Source organism: Notamacropus eugenii, chromosome 2, assembly GCF_028372415.1.
Source record: "Notamacropus eugenii isolate mMacEug1 chromosome 2, mMacEug1.pri_v2, whole genome shotgun sequence".
NCBI classification, from domain to species: domain Eukaryota; kingdom Metazoa; phylum Chordata; class Mammalia; order Diprotodontia; family Macropodidae; genus Notamacropus; species Notamacropus eugenii.
Genome location: NC_092873.1, coordinates 42,709,702 through 42,728,124, shown reverse-complemented (window position 1 = coordinate 42,728,124; position 18,423 = coordinate 42,709,702). Strand labels below are relative to the sequence as shown.

Below are 18,423 nucleotides of genomic sequence, written 5' to 3'. Positions count from 1 at the left end.
CTCATGGGCTGCCAAAGGGGACCATGATTCAGAAAAGAATAAGAATCCCTGCTGCATAATCTTCAGTCATCCATATCTAGTTCTTTTCTAGTTTATCTGAAGCAGTGTGGGACAGTAGATAGAACATGAGATTCAAAGTCATGGGGCTGAGATTTAAATCTGTCCGAGGTTCTGCCACTTGCCACCTTGAGTGATGTCTCAGGCAAGTCCCCTGGGCCCAAAGGATCATACACTTAAGAGCTGAAAGGAGTCTTAGAGGTTATGGGGCATAGGCCCCTCATTTTACAGATGAAGAAACGAAGAAACTGAGGTCCAAGAGATGACCAAGTTAATCACAAAGGTAGTAAGCTGAACTCTGGGGGCTTCATTTACCCTCTCCATAAAGTAGAGGGGTTCAGACCAGCTCTCCTGAAGCAGCCTAGTCCTGGGTCTGATGACATCTGAGATCCTTCAACTCAAAATCTCAGGTTCTGCGACTCTGGGGATAGGGAGGGGGGAACATAGTGCATAGAACTGGCCTTGGAGTTTTAGCTCTGACTCATATTATCCTTGTGGCCCTGGGCAAGTCATTAAACTCTCAGTGCCATGAGGCTTTTGAGTCCAGAACCAATGTAATGGGTAGGAGCAAAACTTTAGGGGGAAAAACCCCGATGTGGTCTGTAAAGTCCCTTTCAATTCTATCTATGAATTCAAATTCTGCCTCAGACACTAGCTGAGTGACCTTGGGAAAGTCATTCTACTGCTGTCTGCCTCAGTTTCCTCATCTGTAAAATAGAACAAATAATTGAGACCACACCTATCTAGTGAGAAATCCACCATGATAGAGCTCCAGAAGGTCCAACATGTTCCACATTCAACCAAGTGGGTGGGCAGCATCCTGAAGGGCAGCCCACATGCCCTTAGAGATGGGACATAAGCTCGGCAGCTTGTGGGGCCAATCCAGGACAGCTGCTCCTCTGTCCCTGGGCTGCAGAGCTCGGGGAACCAGCAAGAAACTCCCGATGGCACCCGCAGATGCCAGTTTTGTCTGGCTGTGTTGGCCTCTGCCCTGCCCAGCTCTTTTCTCTTTGGCTGTGGCCTGTGGCCAGCTCACATAACTCCCGATTGAGAGAGCTCCAGACCCGCATGATTTCCAGAGACTTCCAGTCAGTTGGTGGTTCTGACTCCTAGAGAAAACAGAAGTATTCCTGCTGGCACAGGGTACCAAGGCTGGCCCCTGTCATTCCCATATACAATCAAGGCTAGAACAAAGCAAAAAACAGCCTAAAGGGTTGGGGGAGGGGCTTCTCTGCAGTCTGAGAGGGCATTTGAGCCCAGGCAAGGCTGGCAGATGCCCAGGTGGGCTGGGCAAACCTTGTGAACAGATGGTACTGTTTGGAGGGAAATACACTCAAAGTCAGAGTGACAGAGGCCTGGAACTAGAGAGGAGACATTAGGGATCACAAGAGTCCGACCGGTTCGTATTACTGAAAAGGAAACTGAGGCTCTGAGATGTTATATGATTAGCCATTTGGACTCAGGTTCTTTCTCCACTGTATAGGGTGGTATATGAATGTACACACCCTTTCCTCTGAGGATCTTGCAGTCTTTACCTCCAAAAAGTTGAAGCCATTTGCTGAGAGCTCCCCCTTCTCTCCTTCTCCTCATCTCACATCTCTCCAATATTGTCCTCCATTGTCTCCTTCACTGTGGTCTAGGATAAAGAGCTGTCCCTTCTCCTAAGCCTTCTCTTCTTTCCTATCTCCTCCCTCTAGTCTTCTTCAGTGATCTTTTCCTACAGACACACTTAGCTCTCCCTCATCCTTAAAAGTCTCTTGCTGGATCCTGCCATCTTTTGCTAGCTATCATCCCTATATCTCTCCTCCTCTTCCCAACTAAACACCTTGAAAAAAGCATCTACATGAAGTGTCTCCACTTCCTTCTCAACCTTGTAATCATCATTCAGCTGAAATCACTCTCTTCGAGGTTGTCAAGGATCTCTTGGTTGCCAGAATGAATACAGCAGTCTTTTCTCAGTCCTCATTCTTTGCCTCTCTACAGCTTTGAAAATATTGGCCACCTCCTCTTCCTCAACTAGCTTTCCTCTCTGAGTTTTTGTGAATACTATTCTCTCTTGGTTCTCCTAGAAAAGCTGCCTTTTCTAGATTTTCATCCATGTCATACCCAACAACATTGTTACAGACATGGCATATATTATCTGCCTGCTTCTGTTTGCTTCACTGCATCAGTTGATGTAACCCTTCCCATGCTTCTCTGAATTCTGCACATTCCTTGTTTTTAATTACATATTCTATTCTGTTCATGCTTGTTCAATCCATCCTCACCCCTTCGCTATTGTTTTGCTACCACAAAATGTGCCACTGGGGATATTTTGGTGTGTATGTAGCCAGCTGTGGGATTGCTGAACCAAAGGGTATGGACTCTTTAGTTACTTTCTCAGCATAATTTCAAATTACTCTCCAGATGATTGGCTCCATCAACATTCATGGACCTGTGTTCCTCCAGTCAGGAAAAGGTTTTATCAGTATAGAGAATTGTCAGCTGAACAGAGCACAAGGGTCAGGGTTATGGGTTTATGGAATGTTGGAGCTGGAGGTTACCTTTGAGATCATCTTGTCCAAGGACACATAGCTAGAGACTTAATTTATTGTTGTTATTCAGTCATGGGTGACTCTTTGTGACCCCATTTGGGGTTTTCTTGGTAAAGATACTGGAATGGTTTGCCATTTCCTTTTCCAGCTTATTTTACAGATGAGGAAATGGAGGCAAACAAGGTGAAGTGACTTGCCCAGGGTCACACAGCTAGGAAGTATCTGAGGTTGGATTTGAACTCAAGAAAATGAATATTTCTGACTCCAGACCCAGCACTCTATCCGTTGCTTCACCTTGCTGCCCAAAGATTTTAATAGGGATGAAATAAAATGTGAACCTTAACCTTTCATGGTTCTGCCAACATTGTACAGGGAGAAATGGATAGTTGGGCAATAGCCTGGGTTTGGTCCTCATTACCAAGGTTGCTGGGGTGGAATATCTGCCATAGGGTCCCTCTGTTCCTTAGGCACTAGTTCCTGCTTCAGATTACCAGAGACTAAAAAAGGGGGAGGGTAGAAAAGAAGGAAAGAAGTTTGGTTTGTCTGGTGGCTGAGGGATGGGCAGGATTCTAAATCCTCATTGAACTAGAGAATACCCAGGCTGAAAGGAAGAGTAGAAGTCACCCAGTCTAGCCTGTCATTTTACTGAGAGGAGAAGAGAGGTGATTTGTCCAAGATCACATAACTAGTAGGTGTCTGAAGAAGGATTTATAATCACAAGTTGCAGATTTCCAGACCCAGTTCTCTGTGTCTGGTGTAGAGTCCTTAACTGGAAAGAGTGGGCATCTGGAAACCAGGGCTGATGGCAGATTGTGGAGCAACAGTGGGAGCTCATGCTTCTGTGGTACTTTTAAGTTTACAGTGTATTACCTTGTGTGTATTGTCTCTTGAAAGGCTACTATTATCCCCATTTTACAGGTGAGGAAATTGAGACTCTGAGAGGTTAGGGGACTTGCCCAGGGGGTGGGGGCTGAGGCAGATTTGAACCCTGGGCTGTCTGAGTTCAAGTTCTTCTGTGCTGCCTCTCAGCTTTAAAAGCCTGTAGGTGGCAGAGAGAAGCCAGGGAGTTACCTGAGTTCTCCCCAGTTTCCCTCAGAAACAATATTAAATCAAGCCTCTGAACAGTCTAGAGTGACAGAACCCACAGAAAAGATGGAGTGAAACAGTTTTTCAGCTTAAAAGAACTTGGACTTCAGGAAAGGTCTGTTTCACTTGGGTAGAAGGGGAGCATAGCTTCATGTAGGTGGTGTCCGAGCAAGCCAGCAGGAGGCTCTTAGCTGCCACACAGATCAGCGACAGACACCCCTTGGTCCTGGTTCAGCAAGTGGGTGGCAAAGCAGGCCAGCTGTGAGGTTTCCAACTCCAGCACAGAAGACAAACTACTAGCCCCAGAATCTCAGCACAACAGGTGCAACTGAGTGGGGCCACCTCAGGAAAGGGCAAGCCGTAAGCCCCAGCACAGAAAGCCAGTGACCAGGCCCCTGGCCCCCAGTACAAGAAGCTTGAGACAGTACCCCCTGTGCCTTAGGAGCAATGCTCAATTTTAAAGGTCACAAAACAGGCTAAAAAGTTAGCAAAAAACAGAAGAGCCCTGATCATAGAAAACTACTGTGGCAACAAGGAAGACCAAAACACAAATTTAGAAGAAGAGACAATGTCAAAATGCCTACATGCAAAGCTTCAAAGGGGAGTATGAATTAGTTTCAAGCTCAAAAAGTCCTCTTGAAAGAGCTCAAAAAGGATTTTTAAAAAGCAGATAAGAGAGATAGAAGGAAAATTGGGAAGAGAAATGAGAGTTATGCAAGAGAGAGGCAGCAGCTTGTAAAAAGAAAAACAAAAATTGACTGAAGAAAACAACTCCTTAAAAAGTAGAACTGGCCAAATGGAAAAGGAGGCACAAAAGGTACCTGAAGAAAATAATTACTTAAAAAATTAAATTGAGCAAGTGGAAGCTAATGACTCTATGAGACATCAAGAATTAGTCAGTCAAAATCAAAAGAATGAAAAAAATAGAAGAAAATGTAAAATACCTTGTTGGAAGAACAACTGAACCTGGAAAATAGATCCAGGAGAGATAATTTAAGAATTATGGGACTACCTGAAAGCCATGATCATAAAAAAAGCCTGGACAATATCCTTCAAGAAATTATCAAGGAAAACTGCTCTGATATCCTAGAACCAATAGTACTTGAAAAAAATCCACCAATCACCTCCTAAAAGAGATACCAAAAGGAAAACTCCAAGGAATACTGGAGTCAAATTCAAGAATCATCAGGTCAAGGAGAAAATACTGCAAGCAGACAGAAAGAAACAATTCAGATATCAAGGAGCCGCAGTCAGAATTGCGCATGATTTAATAACTTCTACATTAAAGGATCAGAGGACTTGGAAGATGATATTCTGGAAGGCAAGTTTGGATTACAACCAAGAATCAACTACCCAGCAAATTGAGCATAATCTTTCAGGGGAAAAGATGGACATTTAATGAAATAGGGAACTTTCAAACTTTTGTGATGAAAAGAACAGAGCCGAACAGAAAATTCGATCCTCTAATACAAGACTTAAAAGAAGAAAAAAAAAGGTAAACAGGAAAGAAAAAAAATCTATTATTCAGTAAGATTAAACTGTTTACATCTTTACATCTTTTCAGGGGAAGAGATACATGTAACTCTTGAGAACTGTATCTTTAGTAGGGCAATTAGAAGGAGTATACATAGATAGAGGGTGTGGGTATATAGTTAACTTTGATGTGATATTTAGAAAAAAATAAGGGGTGGAAAAAGAGGATTTTAATGGGAGAACAGAAAAGGGGGAGGTAGAATAAGATAAATTACATCACACAAAGAGGTTGCAAAAGACCTATTATAGTAGAGAGAAAAAAGGGAGTGAGCATTATTTGAACCTTACTCTCACTGGATTTGGTTCAAAGAAGGAATAACACATATACTCAGTTGAGTATAGAAATTTATCTTACCATATAGGGAAGTAGGAGGGGAAAGAGGAAAGAAAAGGAAGGGGGGCTGATAAAAGGGAAGGCAGATTGAGGGAAATGATGATCAGAAGCAAAACACTGGTGAGGAAGGACAGGGTAAAATGAGGGAGAAAAGGATAAACAGGGGAAAAAATAAGATGGAGGGAAATACACAGTTAGAAATCATAACCGTTTTCTGTGAATGTGAATGGAATGAATTCTCCCATAAAATGGAAGCAGATAGCAGAGTGGATTAAAAACCAGAATCCCAAACTATGTTGTTTATAAGAAACATATTTGAAGTAGACAGACATAGAGTAAAGGTAAAAGGCTGGAGCAGAATATATTTTGCTTCAGCTGAAGTAAAAAAAAAAAAAAAGCACAGGGGTAGCACTCCTGATTTCAGACAGAGCAAAAATAAAAATAGATCTAATTAAAAGAGATAAGGAAGGAGACTACATCTTGCTAAAGGGTACCATACACAATGAAGTAACATCAATACTAAACATACTTGCACCAACTGGTATAGCATCCAAATTCTTAGAGGAGAAGTTAAGTGAGTTACAGTAAAAAATAGTAGAACTATTCTCATGCGGGACCTCAATCTCCCCCTTCCAGAACTAGATAAATCTAACCACAAAATAAACAAGAAAGAAATTAAGGAGATTAATAGAATTTTATAAAAGTTTGATATGATGGAATTTTAGAGAAAATTGGGGATAGAAAGGAATATACCTTTTTCTTAGTAGTACATGGCACCTACATAAAAATTGACCATGTACTAGAGCATAAAAACCTCACAATCAAATGCAGAAAGGCAGAAATATTAAATGCATCCTTTTCAAATGGTGATACAATAAAAATTATATTAATAAAGGGCCATGGAAAGATAGATTAAAAATTAATTGGAAACTAAATAATCTAACACCAAAGGATAAGTGAGTCAAACAACAAATCATAGAAACAAAGAATAATTTCATCAAAGAGAATGACAACAGTGAGATAAAATACCAAAACTTATAGGATGCAGCCAGAGCAGTTCTATGGGGAAATTTTATATCTCTGAATGCTTACATGAATAAAAATCAAATAAAGAAAAAAAGGAAGGAAGGAAGGGAGGGAAAGAAAGAAAGCATTCAGGAATAGACACTGGGAAGATAGAATAGGTTTGAGAAGCCAGGAGATGATTCAGGCTTGAGTTACCTTCCCTAAATTCATACTTCTCTTTCCTATTATACTGTGAATTAAGTAGCTGTCTCTGAGGCCCTTGTGAATTATGATGAGGTGGCTAGAAGGGAGCACCCACTAGATTCCTATTTGTCTCCCTTTTGGCAGGGACATGGTGTTATTGCTGCCTGAATTATGTGCCAGGGAGATCTCCAGCTGGAAGAGACCTTGGAGGCCAGCCCTTTTATCTTTTCGAGGAGGGGCTATAAATAGATGCTTGTTGACTGACTAATTGAGGAAACAGACACAGAGAGGGGGAGTCACTTGACCACTTGGCCAAGGTCATCCAGCTAGCCAATAGCAGCAGAGGAACTAGGTCCTTGACTCCAAATCCAGCCCTCTCTCTACTCACAGGTCCCAACTGCCTCCCCTGAGGTTTGCAAAAAAAAAAATGAGAAGCAAGACGGGTAGAGAGAACCTGATAGATAGATAGATAGAGGTTGGTCGGTAGACTTCTCACTCTGGGGGCAGTGGGGAGAGAGGATTTCTGTACTCAGGAGAGTGTCACAGATGAGAAAATCGAGAGAAAACCATCCACCTGATCACAGATCATGGAATGTCATGGCTGGAAGGGTCTATCTAGGTCCAACCCCTTTACTTCACAGAAGGAGTAACTGAGGCCCAGAGTAGGAAAGTGACTCAGGTAAGGTCCTAGAGCCACAGACTCTCAGAGTTGGTAGAGACCTCTGAGCCCATCTGTTTTGGACAAGAATTCCTTCTGCAATAAGGAGCAAGTGTGGTGAAGTGGAAAGAACTGGCACTGAATGCGAATTCCACCTCTGATCCTTCCTACCAGATGACCTGGGCCAATTCATTTTAAAAAGAAAAAACTGTAACATGAGGGAGGACAGGCTAGATGCACTCTAAGGTCCTTCCCAGATCTAAAGCTGTGGTCCTCTGATCCCTACTGTGTGGCTAGATACTGGCCTTTGCATGAAGGCTTGCAGGGAGGGGAAACCTACTCATTACAACAGTTCGCTGAGTACTTTTCCATTATTATTTCATTTGATCTTTAGTATCTGGGAAGTGGGTACTATTATTACCACCATGTTATAGATAGAAAAAAAAACTGAGGCTAAGAGATTAAAATGGCTTGCCCAGGGTCACAGTGCTAGCAAGTATCTGAGGCAGGATTTGAACTCAGGTCTTCCTGACTCCAATTCAGTGTTCTAGACACTGTGTTACCTAGCTCTCCAGCTTGCCCACTCTCCCCACTTAGGGGCATTGCACACCAAGATCTGCCTCTCTGCAGCTTCCCCTTCTTCTAAGCATCTGGGACCAGGAGGAACAAATGCCTTGTCTTCTGTGTGGCAGCAAATACTCAAACACAGCTCTCTCCCATGGTCCCAGAGCCTTCAGGGATCAGCGGCCTCTGCGCTAAACATCCCCAGTTACTTCTCGAGATTCTCCTCTCCCAGCATCAACAGCCCTGGGAGTCCTATCACTGGCCTCCCCCTCAGATGCTGCCCATCCTGCCTCTTCTTCCTCTTGGTCCAGCTCAGGGTCTCTGGACCTCCTCTGCGGAGTTCTCTCTAGCTCAGCTCTGGACGGTTTGGCCAGCTCAGCTCAGCATTCTGCCACTCTGCCCGCCCAGTCTATTCGGGCCTCTCACAATCTTAACTTCCATCTTAAGGAGGAAAAGGGAAAAAATAAGTCTGCCCTGATTCTAAAGCTGGGCAGGGGACAAGCATTGTCACCGGTGTAGCAGGGGTTAAAGGAAACGGGAGGAGCCAGAGACTCGAGGTCCAAGCCCCAGGAGAGGCTGTGAGGAGGGGCAGGCAGGGTGGTTTAATGGCTTCCAGATGTTCCAGTTGTAGCCTCCCTTCCCATGGGCAGTCTCAGGGAGCCTGGAGAGACAAAGGACCAGGCGCTACAGGTCTCAGGTTGAGAAGGGGCTTCCAAAGGAGTCATCACTCCGCCAAAGGACACTGGACTTGGAGTCAGAGGACTGGGTTCAAGTCCTGATTCTATCGTTTACTCTCCATGTGGCCTTAGCCCAGTCACCTATTTCCGTTCTCTGGGCCTCAGCTTCCTTTTCTGTAAAATGAGGGATTTGGCCTCAATACCTCTGAGCCTCTGGTTTCTTCCAACAGGAATCTTGGAGGGAACTCTGTTGGGCAGGTCTGCTTCCTAAACTTCCTCCAATGGTTGGGAAGTATTGGGTTGAGACTCTCCTTGTTTTGGGGCTCCACTGAGGTCTTCTCCAGAAGAGAAAGGCTGTGACCTTTGCCCCCATTCCTCTCTCTCCTCCCCTGGGGAATCCTAGGTCATCGGAGATGTTGAGACTCACAGGAGTCCTTGGCGAGGGAATTCCAGGCCAAGGAGCCCATGTTCCTCCTGCTTCTTCCCACCCTCACCTCTTGAACCCTCCCCCAAACCTAGAATATAGATGAAGCATGTTACAGGGACAACGGACCAAACACTGGATTGTAGGTTTGAGATCTGGGTTTGAGTCCCAGCTTCCTTGAAATTTACCTGGGAACAACACTGCAAAATAAGCCTGGGCCATCCTGAAAGCCTGCCTCAGATAAGGACAAAATCTCTTGTTGGAGGAGCTCTGGGGGAGGGAGAGATCTCAGGACACAAGCTGGGGAGGCTGCAGAGGGAAGGAGCAGGGCAGGGTGGGCTGGGGAGCAGCTCACCCAGGGATGCCAAGGAAGCCTGGCCATCTGGTGGCTTCCTATTTTAACTAATTAATCTTGCTAGCTAGGTGCTAAGCACATTTGTTTCTTCCTGCTGAAGGAAGTACCGGGGCCATGAGTGCCCTTTTCAGTTTTGGCACCCTGGAAAGAAGTCAGGGTTACCCTGGCATCATCACCGTCTGGCTGTATATGAACCATGTGACCTTGGGCTAGTCACTGCATTGGATTTTTCCCTCTTGTAAAATGAGTTAGGCTCGGCAATTTTTAAAGCTTACTCCAGCTTTAATCAATTTGAGGGGTGGAATGGGGAGGGGAACCTAGATCTGTGACTTCTGGGAAGTCTGGGAAACTCCCTGTAAGAAACTGTCCAACACTAATGCACATTAGGAAGTCTTCCGCAGTTTACAGCATTAGAGAGATGCCTGGGGAGTTGAGAGGCTCAGTGACTTCCCCAGGGTCACACAGGCAGCATAAACCAGAGTTGTTCTGAATTTGAAGGTGGGTCTCTCTAGTACCAGGCTTCCTCCCTTTAGACAACAGTTTTTAAGGGCACGCTGTGTGTGTGTGCGAGAGAAAGGGGGGGAGAAAAGAGAAGAAAAGAGGGAGAGAAAGAGAAAAGGGAGAGAGAGGGGGAGAAAAAAGAGGAGAGAAGAAGAGAGAGAAAAGAGAAGAAAAGGGAGAGAGAGAAAAGAGAAGGAGAGGGAAGAGGGAGAGAGAGAAGAGAGAGAAAAGAGAGGAGGGAGAGAAAAGAGAAGAAAGAGAGAAGAGGGAGAGGGAGAAAAAAGAGGAGAGAGAAGAGGGAGAGGGAGAGGGAGAGGGAGAGGGAGAGGGAGAGAGAGAGAGAGAGAGAGAGAGAGAGAGAGAGAGAGAGAGAGAGAGAGAGAGAGAGAGAGAGAGAGAGAACTGACCCTGGAGCTCCGAAGACCTGGGTTCCAGTTCTACCTGCCCACACCCATACACACATATGTGCACACTAGCCATGGGATTCTGGGTAAGTCATTTATCTTCTGACTTCCCCTGGCATTTCTCTTAAAGTAAAGGTACTAACCTGCACTGGGAGATAATTTTCTCATCTCTCAAATGAAATCACCATTGTGGCACCATCCCTAGCCTGCTGTGTGCAGCACATCCATTCTGCCAGGCACTGGAGACTGTACGAAGGTTAGATAAGATGGTCCCTGCCCAGAAGAGGCTCATGCTTTACCAGGGGGCATAAACACCTACACAGATAACTACAAGACACGTGCAACGTTCTTGGATCAGTACATTTAGGGAGTCACAAAGGACTGTGTGTGGGAGAGATGGGGCTTGGGTGGGGGCATCATTAACAGTGGGGTGACTGGGCAGGAGGTTTGGGGGACTTGGCTTTTGAGTGTGGGTTGCACTGAATGGCCTGTGAGCACCCTAGACTCCTAGACTATGATTCTCAGAACTTTAAAGGATCAAGAGGAATTTGGCAAGCAAAGAGGAGGAGGAAGGAGAGTGTTCCAGGCACATAATGATAATCATATAGTGATTATGATACATGTAATTATGTATGATATGATTGTATATTATTGTTGCGTTGTTTCAGGGGTGTCCAACTATTTGCGACTCCATTTGGGTTTTTCTTGGCAAACATATTGGAGTGATTTTGCTATTTTCTTCTCTAGCTCATTTTACAGATGAGGAAACTGAGGTAAAAAGGGTTAAGGGACTTGCCCAGGGTCACATGGCTAGTAGTCTGAGACCACATTTGAACTTGGGTCTTCCTGACTCCAGGCCCACACTCTATCCACTTGCAGTACCATGTTGTAGAATGCCTCAAATGGCAGTCACAGGAATGTGAATGTTACTCAGTAGACAGTAGGGAGTCCCTGAAGACTTTTAAGCAGAGGAGTGACTGGTGACCAGATCCTTGTGTAAGAAAGGGAATTCCAGCAACAGGATGAAGGAACGACTGGAGTAGGGGAGAAAATGGAAGTGAGAAGAGACCTTTAAGGGTGCACCATCTAGGTGGATGCCTGTGAGTTTGTTAATTGAAGTAGCAGAAGTAGAATTGGAATGAAGGGATGGAATCTGCAGATGAAAATGACAGGGAATGGATGCTCTTGAGGCCTTGAGGTGATTGATCATTGGATCCTAGAGCTTATGGACAGAACCTCCAAAACCATCTAGTCTAACGATATTTTATAGAAGAGGAAACTGAGGCCCACAGAGGTTCAGTGGCCCAACATTACACAGGGACAGAGTTGGGATATGAACCCAGGTCCTCTGAATCTAAACCCAGCTTTTCATTCCACTGGCCCATAACCCAGTCACCTGGTTTCATGTCCTAGTAGTGATGCCTCTGGATGTTCCCCTCTTGGACAGGATCTAAGGATAAGGAGGGGGCTTGAGCTGTGCGCTCATTTGGCAGGTCCTGCTGAGCCCAGAGCAGACTACTACATACCACATTGACTTCCCCCTCTCCATTTCTTAGCAGGTCATCCTTTCTTCTACTTACTGAAAAAGTTCAGTGACTTGCCCAAAGGTAGAACTGGAACTCAGACCTTCAGTGCTCTGAGGCCAGCTCTCTTGCCTCCCCATCACACTTGCCAAATCCAGATTTGGGGACCTTCTCAATGTCTCACATTCACCCCAGGGGTCCCCTTTTTAGGTAGCCTCTTCACTCTATCTAGGGCCTCCAACATCTCTCATCCCTAAGAGTTCCTCCTCTGTTTCCCTGCCTCTCCTTCCTCCCTTCTCCAATCCATCCACTATGCAGCTGCCAAAATTATTTCCCCAAGGCACACGTCTGCGCCTGCCACTCTCCTGCTCAAGACTTTTCAATAGCTCCCTATTCCCTGGGAGGTTGTCCACAGTCTGGATTCAGTTTTCCATATTTGTCTCCCATCCCCTCTCTTCACACACCTGCATGTTCTATTTAATCTGTACTGCTAATTGTTCCCTCAGTGTGAAAATTCCCGATCTTGTCTTCCTGTACTCTCAAGAATCTTTTCTCACTAAAACATGGCCTCTTAGGTGGGCACTGGTCTTGGAGTCACAAAGACGTGGGTTATGTCTCCCTTAATCTTCCTGGCCCTCCATAAAATGAGAGGTTTGGACTTAGTGGTCTCTAAAGACCCTTCTGGCACTATATCCAGGATTCTATGAAGCTTGTGAATGTAATAAAGCATTCTTCCTGCCTTTTAACGTTCTCTCCCTCCCCCAGTTGCCTTCTGTGGACATGCTGTACCCCCATCCCCGTAGAGTATGAGCTCTTTGAAGGCTTGGGTTAGTCTGTGTCTCTGTAATGTTAGCAGACGTAGTATTTTATGCTCAACATGAACGTAATCCATTTTTGTTGATTTGAAATGAAATTCAAGCTGTCTATATCTCAGGAGTAATTTAGGAGATGCATTAGTCCATTCTACCTGCCCTAGAGGGCAAGGCTAAGAGGTAGACACCGCGCCCCCCCCCCATAATTAGAGCCGATCCTATCATGTTCCGTTTTAGTGCTCAGATGTGGGGGCTGCATAGAGAAAGGGGAGATTCAGTCCTGGATGACCGAGGCCTTCACACTTCTGCCAATATCCTCTCTCCTTTACCTCGGTCCCCTCCCCCATGCTAGGGGCTCCAAAGAAGGGGTGCTTATATCTGACTTCCTGGCCCAGCCCCTGGGGTCTTCCCCACCAGGGCCATTCAAACACTCCCGGTGGCCTTGAATGGCAGAGTTTATTGGCCCAATGCCATGGCTAAGCCCAATAATTTAATTATATAAAAGTTTAGGGGGGAGGGGAATGGATTGAGGGGAATTCCAGGCAGGAATTCAGAGGACTGGGAGGTGGGGGATGCTGGCTAGCTCTGATGTTCATTTCTCTCCTCACCACCTCCCTGTCAGGATGGGGAGCGCCCTTAGCTTCCTTATCCAGCATGACTCATCCTGGCTTTTCAGAAGTGAGAGCCAGAAGACTGGGCCCAGATTCCTATAGATTTAAGCCAGCTGTGCAGCCAGCCACTGGCCTGAAGGCTTGAAGTAGGGGAAATGGGTAGGAATATGAAGCTTTCTCCATGAACATTCTAGGCTGGGGGGAGGAAGGAAGGTGAAAAAGTAGGGTCCTGAGGCTGAAAGGGACCAAGGTCATCAACCCAACTCTCCCTTCTTAGATATGTATAAACTGACATCTAGAGAAGTAAAATCACACCAGTTTCTAGTCTCCAAATGTAGCGCTCACTCTATCTCACCATCTGCCCTACCCTTTCCCTCTAGGACATGGGACCAGTCTTTCTCATCTAGGAGCTAAGGGTCCTCAAAGGCCATCTAAGTCGACCTTATTTTACTGATGGGGAAACTGAGGCCCATGGAAGGTTAGTGGCTTTAGTGATCATTAACCTAGAGTTAGCTGGACACCGAATCAAATGAGATAATAATTGTCTGGTGCTCAGCACAGTGCCCGGCACATAGTAGGCCCTATATAAATGTTAGCTGTTATTATTACCTCATCCAACCTCCTTATTTTACAGGGGAGGAAACTGAGGCCCAGGGAGATGGAAACAACTTGTCTAAGGTCACACAGATATTAAATATCATAGGATTTGAACTCAGGTCCACCCTGCAGGGTATGGGCTAGGATTTCATAGAAGCCAGCCAGTTTTTTCCTGTTCTTCTGAAATACTCCCTACTCATCCCTCATCGCCTAAACTGCCATTAGCAGTGTCTTTCATTCTCCAATAAAAACTCAGATTTAAAATACAATTACCACTGACTGGCTTTGATTTCATGTCATTTTCCTTTCCATGTCCAGAGAGTTAGCTCTTATAGCAAAGAAAAAAAAGGTCAGCAAAACAAACCATAAACCAATTCCAATAGTGGATGCAGTGTTTCTCACCCATAGGTCCCCACCTAAAGGAGAAAGGCATACTTTCCCATCCCTTCCTCAGGGTTTTTCAGCTTACCCACTGCTAAGTTCTGGGTTGCTTCTGTGTTCCCATTTGCCTTGTTGAGTTAACACATTCTTTCTTGAATAATTAACACTTTGATTTAAACTCATCCATTCCCCACCTAGTTACCATTGACTATCAGTTTCTTTCTTGGGGACATGTTTTGATAGTAGGGCAGTGAACGACTGAAAAGGACATAGGATGCCAAGGATGGGAGAAAAGTCACAAAAAAAGGGAGGCTGAAAACTTTCCTTTACCTTTACTAATATGGCAGCCTACAACATTGGTCTACTTCTCACTTCTGCCCAGTGGGGGCCCTGTCTCTAGCTTTGGGGCTTGTAGGGTATAGGGAAAGAGGGAATACACAGGATGAGTCCAGTTCCTAGCTCCTTCAGTAGAAAGACTTTGGTCTTGGAAGAATTGGATTACATGCTGGATTGGAGTGAGAAGACCTTGGTTGCTTCTTACTTCCTGTGCAACCTTGGCTGAATCTCTTCTCATCTCTAGGCCTTACTTCCTCATCTCTAAAATGAGGGGGTTAGACTGGATGGCTTCTGAGATCTCTTCTGGCCTTCTCCTGGTTATCTTTAGGACTATTACTACTTTCTTTTTAAAGGCAGAAAAGGAAAGGGATTTACCAGAAGGGTACAACCAGTTAGTTAGCCATCAAACCAATGATGGAGGACCATGCCTTCTTGCCCTCTATAACCTCAGAACGACAGCCTTTGATCCTGAGAAGGGCCCTCCTTGCTTGGAACCAATGGCAGGTGGGGAGGCCTGTCCCCTCTAGACCGGGCTGCCTACTGTGTAGCTCAGGAAGCCTTCTGCTCTACTCTCTTTCTAAACTGACTCCAGGCTGAACCAGTCAAGCTGTGGTCACTGTGTTCCTTTCCCCAGGCCAATCTTTCTGAGTTGGTGTTTATTTACTGCAACTGCTGTTTCTGTTTCATGGATTTTAATTAAATTACTTTCTGGGGTGGGTTTAGAGGCCCATTTCACACAAAGGGTTCAGTTTCTTTGAACGCTTTTAAACCAAGTTAAGGAAAAAACCCCAGCCCAGCAGCCCACTTATTGAGACCCTTGAAAGGAGACAGCTGGGGCTGCTGGTAAAAGGCGAGCCTGCGGGCATTAGGAGATGTTTGCCTGCTCATTAGCCCCAAACAAGGTCAGGGGGCAGGGTAGGATGTGTCTGTCATCCGTGATTGTCAGAGGCCCCTGAGCATTGCACTGACAAAGCCCTGAGTTAGGGATGGTGGCTACTCTAGGGAAATCAGATCACTCCATGGGGGATGATGGGACGACAGAGAATAGGCCAGGGACCACCCAAAGCAAGGGGAAGGGGAAAAGAATAAGTGTTTATGCAGTGCCTCCTATGTGCCAGGTCCTGGACTAAATGATTTACAAATAGTATCTTATTTGTCTTCATTTCTTATAGCTTTTCTCCCATCCAGTGCCCTATTATCAAAAAAATTTCTCTCAAAGAATCCTAATCCTGCTTCTTGCCTGACAGAAAAAATAGATACAGAGCCCAGAGATACATGCTTTTGGGACATGAGCGCTGTGTAGACTTGGTTCTGCTTGATTATACTTAATCAGGGTTATTTATTATAAGGGGTTTTGGTTTTTTATTTTGTCCTTATGGGGGGGTTGTGGTAGTGATGCCAAAAAACCAGCAACATTGTAACATTTCTAGAAATGCACAAGAGGAAACAGACACAGGTCAACAGTACAGTTTTGAAAGTTACATGTAGATTTTTTTTTTTTAAGCAGCAGCTTTAAATGGAGAGTCCTACTTTCATGTAGTATCCCTCTGTGTGTGTCTCTGAGTAATGTATCTCTAAATATTGTGTCTCTGGGTGATATGTCTCTGGAAATTGTGTTTCTGGGTGATGTGTCTCTAGACATTGTATCTCTGGGTAATGTGATCCAGGACCTATTCCTTGCTTTTCCCTCATCCCTCTCCCCATAAAAGACAATATGGTTCCAATGGCCAAGAATTTTTGAACAAGTAGAGCTGCCCAACAGCAAAACTGGCCGCCATGTGAAGCAATAAATTCTTTGTGACTGCCAGGGAGGATTCAAGCAGAGGCCTCCAACCACCTGTCAAAAATACTGCCATGGGGCTTACTGCATCGAGTAGGTCTGGCCATGTTGCTGCTCTGCTCAAAAATCTTCACTGGCTCCCTTTGCCTCTAGAATAAACATTTCTTTGTACTGCCAGTCTGGACTGCCCTTATATTTCCCATGCTAGCTGGCTTTTCCCTGATCATTTTCCATGCCTTTGTACAAGCTATGCCTCATGCCTGGTATGCCTTCCCTCTCACCATCCCTCTTAGAATCCTTGGCTTCCTTCAAAGCCTAACTCAGGTCCTGCTTTCTACTGGAAGCTTTCTTTCTTGTTCCAAGTTGTTAGTACTTTCTCCTTAAATAAATTACCGATTTGCAGACATGTTATTCCCCCCTAACTGTGCCTTGGAACTAGGGCTGATTTTCAGTTTTGTTTACATATCCATAATGCCTGGTGTGTGGTAGGTATTAGATGCTTATTGATTTGTGTTGAGTTTTAGTTGGGCTAGTAGATCTCAGGGACCATGTTCCTTCCAGCACTGAGCGTGAGGCCTTCTCTTCTCTCTCCTCACACTAATCCATCAACCAACAAAGAGGAGATACAAAGGCCCAGTCTGTTCCATTCCAATAGAAAAATAGCAAGTAATACAAGGGAATATTGGACAAGTAATGCTTGAAATGGAAAATAGACACCAAGTGCCCTAAGAGTCTCATAGTCTCATAGCTTACTATGAGGCTGTCATGAGGAAGTGAAGACTTTCTGGGCTTTGAAGGATGAGCTCAAATATTGTTAGAGTAGACATGGGTTCATCTATGTAACAAATACTTATCAAGAACTTACAGAGTACAATATGTACTTTTAAAGCTACTGCTGTATGCCAAGCCACACATGAGTCTTACCTGCACGTAACTTTTGTGACAAATGCTGTTGGAATGACTTGGTTGCTGTCTTCTGAGCACCCGCAATGTACCAAGACCTCTGTCATTGTCACTAGGGACCACCTAGCAGCATGTCGAGAGACAGAGAGAGAGGGAGGGAGAGAGAGAGGGACGGAGGGAGGGAGGGAAGGAGGAGAGAGAGAGAGAGAGAGAGAGAGAGAGAGAGAGAGAGAGAGAGAGATGGACACAGAGAGAGAGAAGTGCTTTGGGTGTAGAACCTAAGGACCTGGATGTGATACCCAGATTTGCTACTAGCTTCCTGTGTGAACCCAGACTGACAATCAATCTACAGAAATTATTAAGCACTTATTTATTAAGTGCTGAATTATTAATTAATTAAATTATTAAGTATTTAATCTGTCCTAGGTGTGGAGAAATCAAAGAAAAGGGAAATATAGTCCCAGCCCTCAAGAGGCAGGCAATGGGAGGGAATAATGTCCGTATTGCACACATTGTCGAAGCAGGGTAACCTTAGATTCAGTCAGCAAGCATTAAGTGCTCATTGTGTGTGAGTCACTGTGCTAAGTGTCAGGGATAGTGTTGGGGACACAAAAAAAGGCAAAAACAACTCCAGCCCTCAAGTTTGCAGGCAGGAAACATGAACCTTCACTAATATGGCGGTAACACAAACTCTCTTCAGCATGGCAGTAACACAGACCCTCACCAGTATGACAGTGACACAGACCTTCTCCAGTGTGGTGGTAACACAGACATTCACCAGTATGGCAGTCTTTACAATGTTCCGTCTCTGAAGGCACAAACAGATGGGGGCATCAGGGAAGGTTTCCTGCTGGAGAAGGCATTAGAGCTAAGCTTTGAAGGGCAGAGGATTCTAAGAGGTGAGAATGAGAAGGAAGAGAATTCCGGAGGGGGAGGGGGACAATGAGTCCCTTTGCTTCTCTGGGTCTCAGTTTCCTCCTCTATAGAACTGAGCAGGTGTGCCTCTTCCAGCTCAAAATCCACAGTCCTTTGAAGCTTTGCTACCCAGGCTTGTCATCCCTCAACCTCAGTTCTAATCTGCCCTTCATGTTCTTGTGCCATTTGGCCCTCCATTGAGGTAGGTAGCCCAGCCCAGCCCTTGCCC

At 45.1% G+C, this 18,423-nt stretch overlaps 1 protein-coding gene and 1 long non-coding RNA gene across 2 annotated transcripts in view; one reads left to right on the top strand and one right to left on the bottom strand.

The window, feature by feature from the left end:
• Positions 1 to 18,423, top strand: part of LRRC75A (leucine rich repeat containing 75A) — a 117,058-nt gene that overhangs the window by 26,649 nt on the left and 71,986 nt on the right. The window lies entirely within an intron of this gene.
• On the bottom strand, positions 819 to 18,158 carry LOC140525054 (uncharacterized). Its single transcript, XR_011973914.1, has 3 exons — positions 18,025 to 18,158; positions 17,301 to 17,402; positions 819 to 1,166 (listed from the first exon to the last, which is right to left on the bottom strand). It is a non-coding gene; the product is annotated as an uncharacterized lncRNA (long non-coding RNA).